The 18,140-nt window shown below is 32.0% G+C and overlaps 1 protein-coding gene across 3 annotated transcripts in view; it reads right to left on the bottom strand.

Moving 5' to 3' along the window:
• Positions 1-18,140, bottom strand: part of LOC130898170 (forkhead box protein O-like) — a 399,489-nt gene that overhangs the window by 10,421 nt on the left and 370,928 nt on the right. The window lies entirely within an intron of this gene.

The raw sequence follows: 18,140 nt of genomic DNA, 5'->3' as shown, positions 1-18,140 counted from the left end.
TATTCTCCCATTATTTCCATATATTGTTCTGAAGGTTTAAGTAAAGCTTATATGCCTCTAAAAAAATGTAATGCATCTTTAGAGTCGCTTTTACCCCTTAACTCGACCTTTAGCAAAAAATAGTTATACGGGGCCAGATCAGGGCTATATGGTGGGTGTTCAATCTCTATGAAGCCACATTCTTGTACAGTAGCATTGTAAGCGAAGCAGATCGTACTGGAGCATTATCATACAGCAGGAGCACAATTCACCTGATTTTGCCTGTCTTTTATCAACAATTTTTTAACCTTCCATCACTCGCACACAGTGTGTCAGACCAGCCCTGTAAGGAAATTCCAGTAACTTGGATTTAAGTGGAAATTTGGTACTATCGTTCCATATACCTCTTCAGTAGAAAATCAATCACCGGCGAAGTACGTTTGCTGAGTAAAATACAACATTGTAACTTCGTTATTAGGGAACACGGTCTACTACACCAGGCGCGACTATTGCGTACACATTTTTGTACTTTATATAAGATCTGGTAAATTTTAATCGGTAAGTGATGAAGTTGTTCAACTTTTTCTTCCTTATTTATATATATTATATTATATATATATGGACTACGAGAAGGAACAAGAAAGATTATTGAGATTATTTGAGGAAGTTTCGACTGAAGAAGAGACGTATGACAACGAAGATGATGAGGATGAACAAAATGAAATTGATCATATAGAAGAAAGATCTGAATCTAGTGATTCAGAGTTTGAACGTGAACAAACAGAGGGAAATGATGATAGTGTCAGGAGAAACCCGTACTTTATAGGTAGAGATAAAATAACAAAGTGGAAAAAACACTGTCCACCGAAAAATGTAAGAACACGTACCACGAATAAATATGTACCATTGCCAACCGTCAAACAATTCGTAAAGTCTAAAACAACACCTTCGGGTATTTGGAAGTGCATGTTCGATGACGAAATGCTATATTTAGTTGTGGAATGTACAAATATAAAAATTGAGAATGTTGGAAATAAATATAACAGAGAAAGAGATGTGAAACCTACAAACCTTGCTGAAATTAAAGCTCTAATTGACATTCTTTATCTTGTTGAAACTGGTGTTGAAACTTTCAGGCTTGTAATGAATTGGGCAAGATTTCGGTTTCTCTTGCGCTGTTTTCGATTTGATAATATTCATACCAGGCAAGAAAGATGCGAAATAGATAAACTGGCTCCAATACGAACGATTCTAGATAGATTCGACAACAATATCAAACAATGTTAATCTCATTCTGCTTACGTCACCATAGATGAAAAACTTGAGGCTTTTCGAGGAAAATGTAGTTTTAGGCAATATATTCCTAGTAAGCCAAATACATATGGCATAAAAATTTTTGCTATTTCTGATGCCAAGCAGTTTCATATTAGCCACTTGGAAGTTTACATTGGAAGCAACTCAATGGCCCTATTCAAGTGAGTACAGATACGCAAGCAGTAGCAGAAAGACTTTGTGAACACATTTATGGTACCAATAGAAATGTTACTGTAGATAATTGGTTTTGTAGTATTCCACTAGCTGATAGTCTCAAATCAAAAAAATTAAGTTTATTGGGTACTATTAAAAAAAATAAAAAACAGTTGCCAATAGAATTTGTACAAAACAAAGATGTGGTTAGGTTAGGTTATGCGCGCAATATAATTGCGCTCGTGCTAAAAGACGATGGCCCATGGTGCCTTTTTTTAGTTTGTTGAATGTAGCAGGAATAAACTCTTTTGTAGCTTACAAATCTTTATATGATGAATCTAAGACACCACGTAGAGAATTTTCACTACAACTATCAATGTTACAAGTAAATGACTACCAAAAAGTACGGACTGTGTCTAGTACTCTTCCAAGAACCATTAGAATGAGACTTAGGGAGATATGTGGCTTGCCAGCAGAACAAGAAGTACCAACCCGAATTTCCGGAGTTCAAGGTCGCTGTGCTGTATGTGATTGGCGGAAAAATAGGAAAACTAAATATTACTGCCAAATATGTGCAAAATATTTGTGTTTGGAACATGTTACAGCATTGTGTAATTCATGTTATGAAAATGTATGCTAAACTTTCTTGTTATAGTTTCTTATAATTATTTTCTTTTTTTATGTATTAGTTTTAATATTGAATGTTCTCTTTGAGTTACTAATACACAAATTTGAAAATATTTCCGAATTTTTATTTTTTTCCTAAGGTTTTTTTTATTTACGTGTATGCAAAAAATAGTGACGTTTTAATTATTGTAACATAATTATGATGTAAATTCATATTGAAACAAAATATTATCACAAATCAATGAAATAATGTAACATTATATAATTATGCTAAAAAACACACACACAATGATTTAGGATTCTTATTTAGGATCTCGGTCCTCTGAACCGTGCGCGATTATTCTATCCCAAAAAATCGCTGCGAGTAATGAAAGGTTGAAGCAACTGCCTTCGTTTGTATTTGATTCCTTAAGTTAATCCTTGTCCAAAATATTATAGCCATCATATTTTTGATGCTATTCCTGATCTTTGCTTTTTTTGGCACGGGTTCTCCTTTCCTGTGGGAACATAGTAAAAGACCATAGTTTCATCAACCGCTACAATTGGTAAAATTACCTTTTCTTGGTCCTCGCGGCAAAACTTTAAAAATAACTCAGTACATTGTACTGGATGCTGGTCTTGCATTAATGTAGAATCCTTAGAACACGTGTTTTGGAAATGCCGGTCACTACAGCAATTTTTTTTGTTTTCAATTATCGGTCACTTTTTTCAGTAACGACTCTAGTCCCCAACGAAACAACTCAAGTTAGATCAAATTTTAATTTTATAACAGTGCGAAATTCAATTTGAGACATTTTTGGATTGTCTTTCGAGCTCTACCATAATAAAATAGATCGAAAGAGCAAGTTGAAACTTTTTGTAAAGCTTATTGAGATTGAGCCGTACATAGCCATATACGATTTAAGCTTTGTTCCAAGTATGTACAACTCTGGCCCTAGCTTGGAAGCCGTTATTGGGCCAGACTTGATGGGACTCTGGGATGATCACAATGTCCTTCGCTTAGTTTGCAAGCCTGGACCAGGCCTGGTTGCCTAGATAAACCCAAGACTGGTCTGCAGCCCTGGGCCAGACTGGTAACTAGTAAAAATATATTTTTAATAAAATTACCAAGACAATATAGTTTTATGACAAATTACTTTTAATGAACTCTACTAAGTAATGTACATTATATTATATTATATTAGTTAAATAATTAAATATATAAAGAAATGATACTATTTTATATTATTCTATTTTTTGTGTGTCTTTTATGCATAAAAGAATTTTATTCATAAAAAATTATTACTTCTTATGTCAAAGATATCTATTAGGGATACGATATTAGACCAAAACTGTATATAGTTACTCAGTATTCTGCCAAACCTTGCTGACTATAGAATGGCTGAGGTCGGATTACCCAGACTTCAACCAGGCATATAGCGTTGGTCCAAGCTAAGCATGTCGTTCAAGTTTGGGGGCTCCTACATGGGTAAAGATTTTTGTGAACGCATTCTATTTACTATATGAGGCCAAGAACTGATGGACCGCACTACGTACAAGTATTATAAAATTTAGTAATTGAGAAAAGATACTGAAGATAAATAATGAAGTTCATTCAGTTATTTCTTCTTTAAACAATTTAAAAAGCTTTCGTTGTCTCAAGAACGTTGATATAGAACACCGGCAACATGTTCTTATATTCAATAAACCTAAATCGCAATATCATCCGCGTAATCGATTCAAGAGAAGTGTCCATATTGAAATTGATAAATGTGATTAGCAAATATTTATTCAAACTAAAATAGCTCAGTCAACGTCATTTGATACTCAGTCTTTCACTTATAGTAGCATTATCTTAAAAAAAACTTCAGATCTTTACAGGCGGACATCCATAACAGAAATATGTGTCAGATTGTAATCAATTTTTTCAAATAATTTCAACTGTTTATAGTTCGGAGCATGAGATATAATACCAACATTTCAATTGTCACAATCAGCCTTATTACAAAATTTGTTTCTATTTCAACAATTACTATATATCATTTTATAACAAATACCAAACAAATTTTAAATAGGAACAAATGGATAACAATTCTCAGTTCTTTATAGATTCTGTTTTCAAAATCCTTCATGATTTTTGGAATCTTTTGCTACAACTATTTATCCTGATGTATAAGTTTCTTTTGATGGCTCAGGTCTTTCATATACCTATGCTGTTAATGCGTATAGAAACATGAAGTCAAAAATCTTCACCTTCTTACAATAAATACTCCCAATTATTCCCTTATATTATTGGATTCATCTATTAGTTAATTAATGTACTCCTCTCCAGATCAGGTGTCCCCAAGAAATACTCTAAAGAATGCTTCCAGTCATCTTTTTATTTTTGTGACTTTATCCAATATATAATTGACATGATTTTTAAAAGTGAGTCGTTGGTATAGGATAGATATTTTCTTTTGGTGGATGTATCAAAAGGGATTCCTACTTACGGTAGGGCCCTGTGAGCGATTGAGGGGTTCATAATTAAACCAAAAAAAAGGATATATTTTTCTTTAAAATAGTTCAATAAATCAATAGATTTTATCATTGACACAAACAACTATTGCAAATTCAATATTCAACTTAATAAATTGAAGCATTTAGATGGAATTAACGTTGGACCCAACTATTTTTTGATGAATGGATATCCGTTTCAAACGATCCAATGTCATCGTCTGTTCAGAAAAATCGATTAAAATAATATGCTTAGTCAAGACTCTTTCATTTTGATGGGAAAGCAACTTATGTGCATCTTGACAAATCATCTTCAATACCGGGAAGTCTGATAACATTAATCTTATTGTCTAGCATCTATAAAATTATGCGCAAAGAAGTAGCTATTCTTGAATAAATTCTCTTGGAAACTTTAGTGACTATTAAAATGATTTCAATGGAATACTTTGAGTGTGAATTATTGTAGGATTATAACAAGTTTTGTTATCAAGAATAATCGATTATATGTTTTGAGTTTTAGCGACAATAAGATGGAAATTACATGTATCAAAGTCCAAATGTACATGTACCAAATTAATACAGAGGATAATGTCATGGAACGGAATGAATCACAGAAGGATATAAAATATATTGCTGGTATGTTCCATATCCATTTCTCCATACTGATATATACTTATTTTACTTTGGCCTATGGCTGAACTTTAACAGTTACAAATAATAAAATACATATTTCAAATATAGGGATATTTAAATTGGTTGAGTTCTGTGTTATCTTCTTCCTCTACTCTTTTTACTATACCTCTCCATCGGTTTTGTTCTTTGTTTTTGCTTTCCACTCAGTTATTCTCTCTATTTTCGAAACTTTTTTCAGTCTACCTCTTCTCCCTCCAGTTGTGCTCTCTTGGCAATTCTGTTGTCATTCGTTCGATAAACATGTCCCGACCTCCGGACTCTTTGGGTCCTAGCCATTTGTGTGAAATTAGGCTAGTTATATGTTTCTATCGACACAGCTAACGTTCCTGTTATTCCACTATTTCTCGGAGCACTTTTCTCTCCAATACTAGGCTTAATCATCGTTTTGTACGATCGTAATTTTTCTGCTTTGGATATTCATTTTGCTCATAGAATATTATTTAAATTGTACAACCTATTACAATCTGATTATCTAGCTTTTCCGTCAAATTATCTGTGTTCGTTATCAGGACTCTTTACCCTGAGCCTAAGATATTTTGATTTCTTTTTCTGTCTTCTGTATACTTATTCTAATTCGCTTCGGGATCTAGGTAGCAGTTCCGGTGGTAGATAAAACCATGTGTCTGTATTTGCATTTTCTTTATGATTATTCTCAATGTAGGGCTGAAAAAAAGTGAATAAGGAGTTCTACTTGTTTCTTTCTAATTTTTCCTTAAAACCTTCTGTTAAACATCTTTCTGGAAATACTTTTATCTCACTTATGTCCAGAATCAGCCCCACTAGTCTTATTTGTTTTCTTGGGACCTGTATAACTGCTAAAGACTCTAACTTTGTCTTTTCTCTCTTAATATCTTAATAATTGTTTTTAAAGTGTACACATGTGAAAAATATCATTGGGTTAGGTATTAGTTGCCTACAAGAAATATGATTTGATTTTATCTAAATTAAGATCAAAACAGGACAGTTACAGGAGAAAAATTTATATGATATATGTGTTAAAAGTAAATTCTTTTTTTTTTCGGAAATTTGTTCCACTCTCTTTGCTAATATAACTAGAGGGCTCTATATTGAAAATATTGAATAAATCCAAATTAGCGATCCCCATGGAAAAAAATGTAAAATTGTCAAATTTTAAACCGAAATTGAGAAGTACTCGAATCGAACTCAAAATCTTCTGGGTCCTAGAATATATAGTTCAGTGATTAATCATTGTCAATTTACTTTAGAAAGATTTTAGAAACGTACTTTTCTTCTAGTTTTCATGGCATTAGAATTAAAGTTTTAAATTGAAATGACAAAGATTTTTTATCCAGTTAAGTGTTTTAACGATCAGAATAACGTAAAGCTATTGCTATATAGTTATTTTTTATATGTTTTTTCGAAGTTTTTATAAAGACAAAGAATAAAATTCTAAGCATTTTATATGGATAGCGGCTATAATTGTTAAATTTTATCTTTCCCTATTGTAGTTCCAGAGAGCAACATATATCTCCGAAACTATTTCCTAAAAATGACCATTTTCCGCGACCCTTCCAGAAAACTACAAAACACCTCTCGCAAAACTCTTAAAAAAATCCATTCTTAATCCAGAAGAAAGAATATTAAAACTTTCTTATCTCTCATACAAAGAAAAGATTTTATCGCCGCCATCTAGATGATTCGGACCGGAGTTGCCATAAATTGATAGAAAGCAATTGTTATTAACGGCGGCCTTACTCTCTAAACGACATTTTTATTGGGACTCCTTAAGATAACCGTAGGCAATAATGGGTAGTTTTTCTTGTTCCTTTGAGCTGTAAAAAGTGAGGACGGTGGCGCCAGTTTGAGAAAGAGGAGAAAGAGGGGACGTAAGGCGCCCGTCAGCGTCGCTACGGGGACGCCAACCTAGTAAAAGTGAAAGGCCCGTGTTACGAGCATCATGGCGGGCACGAAGCCAGAATCGAGGTTGTTGGATGAGAATGTTGATTTAATCTGCAAATGAACGTATCTTTATAAAAATTTCACCGGAGGCAAGAGATTATAATATTACAACAAATTCTTGAAAATTACTTGTTTAAGTTGTTATTCAATAGAGCGTATATACGAGGAGGTTTTTGAAAATCCGTCTCCAACTTTTTCTAATAATGTTTTACTTGTAAATATGTGTTTATTTTATTTATATTGCTAATATTATCATTTATTACGTTATATAGTTGAAAATATTTCATAATAAAATCACTTTTTAACTTTGTGCTTTTTGTGATCTATGCACTCAATATTTTTTTACTTAAAACCAGTGATACTTTTCATTTTTTGACCTTGAATCTTTTTCTTGAGACCTTGGATATACGTGTGATATTACCAGTTCATTACAAACTTTTAACATCATTCAGAGTCATTTTAGGAACATAGAGATTAACAAAAAAAAGTAACACCTATACATGGTTAACTTATCTTACGGATCTAACATCCGTTCTTCCTTTGACCTGCGCGCAAACCCTCTTCTCTTGAATCCAATAACTTTGACTCATCACTCTATTAAACTCTCTCATGCTTCTAATTTTTATATTCTTTAGCCCACTACAACCTCTTAATTTTATATTGACGAGGAAGTTTCTTCACTACCACTATTTCAAAAAGGCCAGCTTCTCTCAATCTCATTTTCACTGTATAAGTACTCAATTGTGTTTGTGGTTTTTCGAGGCCACCCGTTGTATTCCACGATACGTCGAGGTATTTTTAATTGGACGATAATGGTGTGGTTACTTTGGCCTAGACTAAGAAGACTTACGAGTAATGGTCGAGTTTCAATTGATAATTCCTTGGTTTTACCTAATTTAAAACTTACAAGTTAGAATTGTCGAGAATGAAAACAAATGGTACAAAAAGTATAAATCACATCACGTTCTTGCGTCTCATAGGACTAACTGGGGCTCAACTACAATCATAAGCACCGAATAAATAATTGACAGCTGAAGAATAATAAACAAATCAGCTAGTTTTAACTTGTCGCACTCACCGACAAATTCAAACATTCACTTGTATAAGTCAACACTATTATTCTTGGTTTGTGAGTGTATTATTCCGAAATTTAATGAATAGATTATAGTCCAAGAACCCCCAATGTTCGTACTTACCATTACCAATAAGAAAATCTCCCCATGCCTGGTCTGGCTTTGTTTCATTTATGACCATATCATCTCTATGATACATTTTCCATGCCATAACTTTCCCGTTGGAGTACAGGTTTAAACTAGGCTTAGAATTCAATTTCGTTTATATTCACAAAAAATATTTCTGCTTCGTTCATACTTGTTTTTAATACCTGACACGAAAGGATTTACTTCCCCAAGTCGCATGTTCTGATTGATATAAAATATTACATTTAAATTTAGTGATAAAAAATATATCCAGACAGGATTTAATTAAGGACAAGTTTTTTCAATCACATAAAACTAAATTTTAAATATAGCTTCAAGGAGTTACTTTAAGTTATAGCTCGGAAAATATATCATAGAGGGTATAAATGAAATAAAGCCAGACCAAACAGGAGGACATTCTAAAAACATTTTTCCATTTTCAAAAATGGAAGTTATTCTTGATGACTTACCCCATCAGTAATTCTTAGTAACTATAATCTAAATATCAGCTAGTAACTTCAGTTTTTGAACATACTGTATGTCAACTAATAAAAAATCATATAAGTTATATAAGTTCTTGAAAATTGATCGGCAATTATTTGAATATCAAATAATTGCTTATTTAATTTCATTTATCTTTTTATCATAGAGCCAAAATCCGGCATATTATAACTCATGAGGCCTAGGGAGGCAGCAAACATAAATCAACCATTGGCCAGTCAATATATTTACGTTTATGTATTCAATAATTCAGTTATACTGTTGTCTCTAACAAGAAACATTTTGCAAGTTTTTAAAAAGAGGAATTATAAATAAACAAGAATAATGATTATAATTTTCACTTCAGAATTGAGGATGCCATTTTGCTGCCAGGTCTTTATTTTGTGTTATTGGATATTCATTTTGCCATACGAAGGATTTAGCAAGAACCAAAATACTACGTCAATGACTACTACTTTGATATTGTAAATCAAAAAAAAAGGCAAAAAAGGTCATGTACAAAATCCCTCAAATATCCTGATCTTGAATCTTCTTCTGCTCCAATTACACGCGACTTGACACGACCAGTATTTGAGTCAGAAAAATAGCTCATCCCATAGGGCTTATAAAAGTAATTTTTATAAGGAGCTTATATCTGCACCAGGACAACCAAAACACCATCTTATTACTACAGAAGACTGTACTACGAAATGATAATAGACAAATCTATCAAAATATAAGTGTATTTTTTATCATAGTCCGCAATGTAGTATAGAACTGGATAAGCCTATTAGATTTTAGTTATAAGATAACCAAAACTGACACTCGTGGTCGATTTTGTCTATTTTATTCTATTTATGAATCGACTATTTTTTATTTTACTGAATGAAGCGAAACTTCATTTAGACGAATATGTAACACGTAATTTCAACTCAACTAATAGAATTAAATTATAATATCGACGTAATTTATATTGATACTTTTATTTTTTATGGTGGGCTAAAAGAAAATACAAAACTTTTATATTCTCGCAAAACCCTGACACGTCATAAAAATTTCTAACTTGCGATTATGCAATACCCTAAACCAAATTTCCATAATGTCTCAATATCTCAGATCGTATTTTCACCAGCGGCGCCGTCGTTTGTTCTTTTTGGATTTGATAAATTCATTTGATTTGAAACTCGAGAGACTACGTAATATTAGTCGATAATAATGAAATTGTATGTGTTACTTCGTTGAAATTTAAGGTTTTGTATAATTTTAAATATTTTCAAAACCCAGAAGTTGTATTTGGATTATTCTACAGAGGCTCGCAACGCATTCGAAAAATCGGCATAAGTCCGGCAACGCTCATAAGTCTGACAACTCTGTAGAAACAGATTAAAACAAAGCACGTTTGTGCTTCAGACAGTTGTGTCGGTGTCATGATAACACGTGCTCATCGAGTAGCCCCGACCAAATCGTTCAACAGTGTGGAAGACGTACCAAAAATACTTAAAAATGGGCTCTGCCGAAGCGCCGCGTTCTGGATGATCGATATCTGTAACAATTAACGAAAATATGCAGTGCGGTAATCGGGTATCAGCGAATATCCGTCATTTCATGCAAGATGGGGTTTCGCCACACTACGCGTTATGTTCATTTTGGAAAATGGATAAGCAGACGAGGATCGTTGAGTGGCTGTGGGGTCTTTTCAAAGTCTCCTTTTTGCAGGACCACGCACTCTTCCTGAGCTCCGAACTGTAATTGAAGGAGCTACCTCTCCGTTGAGAAACGTTACCGTAAATATATTGATCCAGATGGGCAACATTTTGAACATAATCAAATCCCTTTTGTAATTTTTTTAATAAATTCATTTTAATGCTGCATTTTTTCTTAAATTTATTGCCAGACTTATGCTCTATATCAACTATGGATGTACAGATTTCCAAACAAATCAACGGTATATTGATATTAAGAAATCACAATAATATCTAAACTACGTATGTCCTCTAATTATTGGGTACGTCATTCAATAAAATTATGACGAATGCTAGAGATTTTTCAATTTATATAATTAAATGCATCAGTCAGTCCTCATTTTCTTCCCTTCTCATTTATCGTTGAAGTTCTGAAAACAATATGTTTTGTCTAATTCTTACTCCAAGTCCTCAATCAATCTTTCCTGGTCTCATGTATATAAATATTAATTCAGTTGCTTTTCTAATCTGTCCATTGAGTCTTTATCTCATATAATGTTGTTTTCAGAGAAAATTTTTTTCGTATCCAAATTATCTTTTTATTTCTCAATTTCTGTGCAATTACTTTTCTTCAATTCCGTGACTTAATCAATAAGTCCACAATTAGTGGTAAAACAACAATTTTTTTATTAATATTCTTGACAATAGAGTGGAATAATCAGTCCAACATCTAAAGAGACTCCTTTTCCTTATTTGAACAATATTTTTGTCCTTGGTGCATTTTTCAGGTCTGAAACAGCCAGCACTCGCTGTAGAATTTGGTAGATGCGAAATTAACTCGAAAACTATTCTATTGTTTTGATAAAAGAGAATTTTTTTATATATGACTTCCCAGATGGATGCCGTTTTCATTAATGCGTTTAGTGGTAAATCTATGAAAAAGCCATTTCGTAGTTGTACTTGTTCCATTGCAAATAATGCAACAATTTTGCATATGGAGCCTCCCAGATAGTTGCTGTTTTGATTCAGGTGTGTAGTTGTGATATATCGATGCCTAAATAACTCCAATGAGCAACATGAATTGTCAATTCGTTGTTGTATTTGATCCATTCAAACAGAGCACCATTTAAAAAGAAGCTTTTTTATGCTCGATAATCATAAATGGTGTAAAATCTGTGTCTATTATCACAATCAATTTTACTTTCCGGTTTCTATCCAGATTTCCAGGTCTTTTATAAGTGTTTCTGACGTAAATACCTCTTTTGGATGTTGTGTTCATTGAGTATCCTGGATGCTTCTAAAAACACGTATAAACCTTGGAAACCTGCGAATAATGATTTATTTTTATAGAGAAGAAGTACAATAATACTTTTTGAAACCAACTTCCACTAAAAAGGTATTTTTTCCAATTAAAAATAATTCTTTACGTCACACTTCAAACTGATGAAATTTCTCTGATTTTGTTGAAGGCTACGGCGTTCTATTTGCATACATATTCTTCATCTTACAATGTCTCCTTTGTTTAGCATTCTTTTTTCATAATTCAAAATTATGGAAACGGCACATTTTTATTTTATAGTACTCTCGTATATACACAAAAATAATTACAACACAAAGTAATAAAGAGCAAATTTGGAAATCTCATCCGACACAATTGGTAAATTTCCTTCACGAATTTGCGTGACGTATGACGACTACATAGTGATGTATATTATACATTACTATGTGCCGCAAATCGTTTGATTAAAATATCGATAAATTTCAGATAACTGCTTTGCTAGTACGAGAAAGTGAACGGTGAATACATTTTGATGACAGATGCAATAAAGCAAAAGTACAATATTCACTTATTCAAAAACATTGCTGAATTTATTTGTAAAACGAATCAATTCTGTTCTAGTTTTATAAAAGATTACTGTACCTAAATTAACAATGTAAATGTGATTAAAAATAAATTCAGGATATAAATATATGACACAGCTAATGTCTAATGTAGACGCTACTGTTTTCGGAAATATCGTAATAGAGCGACACTAGAATCGGAAGAGTATATAGGAGGAACGAGAAAGAGTGAATACAAACGGGAGGGTGGGGAAGAGTAGGAGATAGGAGAGTTGAGCACTCACAGAGATTAATGTGCGAGCATAAAACCCTTACAGAACAGAAAGACAGACAAATTGATATATAGAGACGCGCACGTAGATTGAGATATATGACACCGTCGACATCGACATACCCATTTTCTATTGGTCATCATTCATAATATTTGGCATGTCCGATAGAAAGTTCCAAGAAGCGCTATTGCGATAATCATTTATAAACTACGTGTTATACTTCTATATATGCAAAACTAGAAAAAGGCGAAAAACCCAACGGAAAACATATTGCTCGATTATTTTTCAGAAAAATCGAAAATCTGGAAAAGTTCTACTTTATGGTCTACATTCTCGATGATTAAAAGTACTCTCGCAATAAAACAAGATGTTCATATCAACAAATATCCAAAACTCATCAATTTCCTGAAGAAACAAAACAAAGGGTACACTGCAAAAAAATCAAAAACTTTAGCTTCAGTGTAATTGAAAAAATTTTATTGTCTGTTGCTCGCCTCGCTCCGCTCCTCTCGTAATTTTCAGACTCGTCCAAAAAAGTAGCACTTTCAGTCATTGACATACAAATAACTATTTTCTACTTCCTATATTGAGAAAAAACTTTAAAAAAATTTTAATACATAAGATTTTCCGTGAATCTACGCCAAAAGTACAGTTTCTGATACTGCAAAACCAGTTTTTGATTGGCACCATCTCTTGGAGTATTGTGGTGCAGCGACCGACACACATAATTTGCTAACTCTTATACATCTATTCGACTATACAAATAATAATATTAATAATAATTTCAAAAACAATTATTTCAATTTGTCTCAATAAACTGTCAACTTGACGTGGCTAATAAAATAACAATGCTTATGATGTTATACTAACCGGTAAAAGCTATCCATAACTTCATGCGTAAGGTAACGACTTAAATTAATAAATATCTAAGAATAAATTTTGCGGGAAGGTGAAAATATATTCACCGAGATTTGATTTCTACCAACACGGTTAAACAAGTGGTATCTGTGTTTTAATTTATCAGAAAAACTTGATAATGTCGTCTACATATGAAATTTATATTTTATTTTTCTTTATCAAGTAAATAACATTGGTTAAGATCTATACCGCTATGGAATTTGTAAAATGAATGTCTTTCTTCTATCACCGAAATCTCATTACATCGATGACAAAACTATTGTGCAAGCTATTAATAATATTTGTTTCAAAGTAATCTCTTACTAATTCTTCAAATAATTCAAAGTTTGTATCACCATGATGCTAAATGTAATATTTTTAAATAACTTATTATCTATCAGGGATATTTTAATTTTCAGTTTTAGTAGTTTTCCACTAGTTCTAAAGATTAAAAATTCACCATTAACTTTTAAATACCCCAAACTTCTTCGTCATTCCTTCTAATTTACTTTCCATTTGATATTTTGACACAATTTGATGATGAGGCACTGAAAATTTCATACTTCATGCGAACCTTCTATTACTCGACACAGTTTTGTGGCTCTTCTTAAGTCAGCTCCTTCAGAACATGTATCGCCGTAGAAATTGCATGGACTAGGATCGGGAGAATAAAGTGAATGGTTTAACGTTGAGATTCCAATGTAAAAACCTTCCTACATGCAATGCAAACTCAGAGGATTGTTTTGGTGAAGAGCTCGTTATTCCAGGTTTCGAATTGTTATTGCTCTTATTCTTTCACTAAGTTATAGAGAATGACTTTTAGGCCATGATTGCACCTCCCATAATGAGTGCTATCGATAAATATCCACTATCATATACTTCTCTAAACAAATTATATGTTTTAGCTTCACTTTCATATAAAATTCGTTATCCTATTATTATAACGACTATTTTAGAAGCTATGTAAAACAACTTTGATTGTCGCTACGGCTATACTGATTTGTTCAAACTAATAAGTGGTATTGCATTCGAAGTGTTATATGCACACTTCTTCTGTAGCGGCAACAGTATCGCTATTCAATAGCTATAATCAATATGTATCCTTTTAGTAAAATTTTCATTTGGCCTCTTCAAATTATAGTCCTGTGACTTTTTTTTCTTTCTCTTGAAGTTAGGGAAGCCTCAGCTGCCAGCGTTCTTTGGCCTGTTTGTGGTGACTTTGTAGATTAACCAGTACCAAGTTCTAGGATTATAGTTAGATGTTTGAAGTACTTTAAAATTTAGGAATGAGTTTAATGATTTCAATGCTTTGAAATATAAACACGCAATAAGAATGGACTATAAACTCTATTCGAATTTTTGAGAAAACTGAGAGTGTCGATATCGTACGTGCATAGATTATAAAAAAAGATTAACTACATTGAGGTAGTTGTTGTAACCTGGATATATTTTGAATTGGAAACACTATCAAACAATAGATAGATATTAAGCAACGAACCTGTTGAATGAAAGTTTTATTTAATTCCTCTGCATTTATAACAATATGTCCATTTCAAAACTACTCTAAAATGTGATGTTTTATTAATATAATAAATTTGACACAAAAGGTGCGAAACAAACTAACAGATTTAGAATTACCGTAACAAAGTACATTTTCCACTTCACGGTTTCCTTCTCTTTCAAATTCCTTTCGAATCGTTCCAATGAATGCATTAACATAATTTCAAATTATTAAAACTTTTCGTTAATCTATATTATTCCCAGATACATCGTAGGAAATAAAATAAATCCAATAAAATATTTTCTATACAATGTATTATTTTTTTTATAATTGCTTGAGGAGATACAGAAGTTAACTGAAAAATTATTTCATCATTCTCTTTCTCTATAATCGATTATTTCTGTTATAGTTGAAAGATTCATATGAAAAATTATAATGAATAAAAAAATATACAAATAAATATATACAGGGTATTTCGCATAAGATACGACACAAAGCAGTGGCGTATAAGGGGAGTACGAAATATGATGATTTTGGGCAGTTGACCTCAATACCAAGTTGCCTCAAATTATGTCCAAAATTTCGAAAAACATTCGCTTCTTTGAAACCCGGCTTTGTTATGGTTTGCTTCTCTACTGACATCTGACAACGAATGGTTGCGTTCACTGAAATGATTTAACACTAGATTTCGCATAAAAAATGGTTTATTGAGTAATGCCAGAGGTTGAATAATATTAACACGTTGAGCCCGGCGCGGTCGATAGGTCCCACAGCCCAGAGAACGGTCCACGATTTATTTTATTTCAAACCTCCTCCACGGCTCGAGGGACCGTATTTAAAGGTGTTCTACAGTTTGGTTGTACTGCCCTGGATCTTTAAACATTACCCTACACTTGGTCCATTTGATTTTTTTGCATTATCTTCAACATAATTCAAATGATATTTGATTAAAATTTTTTATTTGTACTACTTGATCCCATAATATTTTTTAAAACACATCGCACATTTTTTTACATTTTATATCCAACAAAATTTTATTATTTCATACTGCAAATAGAGTACCTTCAAAGAAATATAATATTTATTTCGAATAAAAAGAGCAAAATATGTTATTTTTTGTGTTGTCCATAGGGCCGTTTTGGGCACTCGGTAAAATTAAGCAGTAAAAAACATTTTATGGCACTTTTTATTTCAAATAAATTTTTCTTTGGATCCATACCCCATATGGAATGTTAAAACACACAAAAAATTTTTGAGCTCAGGGTTTATCAAATTTGAATGGGCTCAACGTGTTAATTTATCATTAATATTTTAGACTTCTTGTTGAAGAATATACTTATATTATAATACGTTCCCAGAAGTTATATTGATTTAATTTTCAGTTGATCTCTTTTATAAATTGTATTAGAAATATTTGTAGTATTTTATTAATTTTCTTTCTCAGTAAGTCAAGATTTAAGACTTTAAATTGCAGATAAATCCAATTCTGCCCTTAGACCTAATTTACTCCAAGCATATACCCAAAATGTTCAAGAGCTCAATATTTGGTTTAGTGAATGAATTTCTGTCGATTTATTTCACGCCAGGATATTCACTTTCAAAAGAAAATTCTTATTACTGATGATGCCAATTTTGAGGATAATTATTTTCTCGTCCAATCCACTGGACGAGAAATATTCCTATCAAAGTCACTTTGAATATTGAATTTTGAATCCTATGATTTTAAAAATTTCCGTTCCCAATAAAAAACTACTATATATATATATATATATATATATATATATATATATATATATATATATATATATATATATTTAATTTCTTATTTGTTAGTCCTTTTGATATGTTCATGCATCTAAATGTTTTTGATTTTAGGTATCTTCTGAATTTAAAATTTTTGAAAGACAGAACAGAAATCATAAATTTATTATATATATATATATATATATATATATATATATATATATATATATATATATACAGGGTGTCCCAGAAATTGCACGCCAGGCTGACACGGGAGGTAGATCAGCTTTAGATCTATCAAATAAAAGCAACATGACCTCAGTAAAAGTTTTTTAGTTTTCGAGATATTAACACTTTTAGGTTTTTTCAGAAAATCTCTACTTTTTGCCCTATTTTTGTCTGTTATGGGCATAAAAAACCTCTAATTTATAATTCTTTTTTTTCTGGGCTACCACTAATAGTTGGTTGAGACAACCCAGTATTCATTTTAATAAAAAGTAGCACGACATTAACAAAAAAAAACAACTCAATCTTACCTTTTGTTTCAAAGCGAAAACCTTAACTAAAGTTTGGTTAGCGACTGTGAAAAAAAATGTACCAGACTGAGTCTGGTACATACAGAAAATGTTCTTAAAAACTAGCCTACTTAGTGCTCTTTAAAAATGGTATAATATTCATAGAATTATAAATTAGAGGTTTTTTATGCCCATAACAGACAAAAATAGGGCAAAAAGTAGAGATTTTCTGAAAAAACCTAAAAGTGTTAATATCTCGAAAACTAAAAAACTTTTACTGAGGTCATGTTGCTTTTATTTGATAGATCTAAAGCTGATCTACCTCCCGTGTCAGCCTGGCGTGCAATTTCTGGGACACCCTGTATATATATATATATATATATATATATATTTCGTATGGAAGGACATGTCCAAAATATCTAATTTGATGGAAGATGATTCAAAACAAATGTAGTAATAAAATCCAATAGAAATTCAGGATTATCTACAATTCCAACCGATCAACAGTTTTATTTGATGGTTTTTTGAGCAATGAAACTTTCTGAAATTGAAACTAGAATGAAAAACTTACCGATCGAGACTAAGGATTATGGGTTCCTTTAGGAAAATGTGAACTAAAAGTAAATAACATCGTTGATTGGGTATTCAGTGAAACTTGTTTGTAACATGTCCATTTTGAAAAGGATAGCTGGGAGAGAATTTGAATAATGTCATTTTACGGAAACTAATTTTTAGTTGCCTTCTGAGCAGAGCATGCAAGATATCATGTATTGACTCCCGCTAAAAATCTGACCTATTGAAACTTGTGGGTAGTAGTCGAGATAGTCACATCTTAGTATCAAAATGAT

This window comes from Diorhabda carinulata, chromosome 9 (assembly GCF_026250575.1).
Source record: "Diorhabda carinulata isolate Delta chromosome 9, icDioCari1.1, whole genome shotgun sequence".
NCBI lineage: Eukaryota > Metazoa > Arthropoda > Insecta > Coleoptera > Chrysomelidae > Diorhabda > Diorhabda carinulata.
Note: the sequence above shows the minus strand (reverse complement) of the source record. Positions and strands in the feature narration are given on the sequence as shown.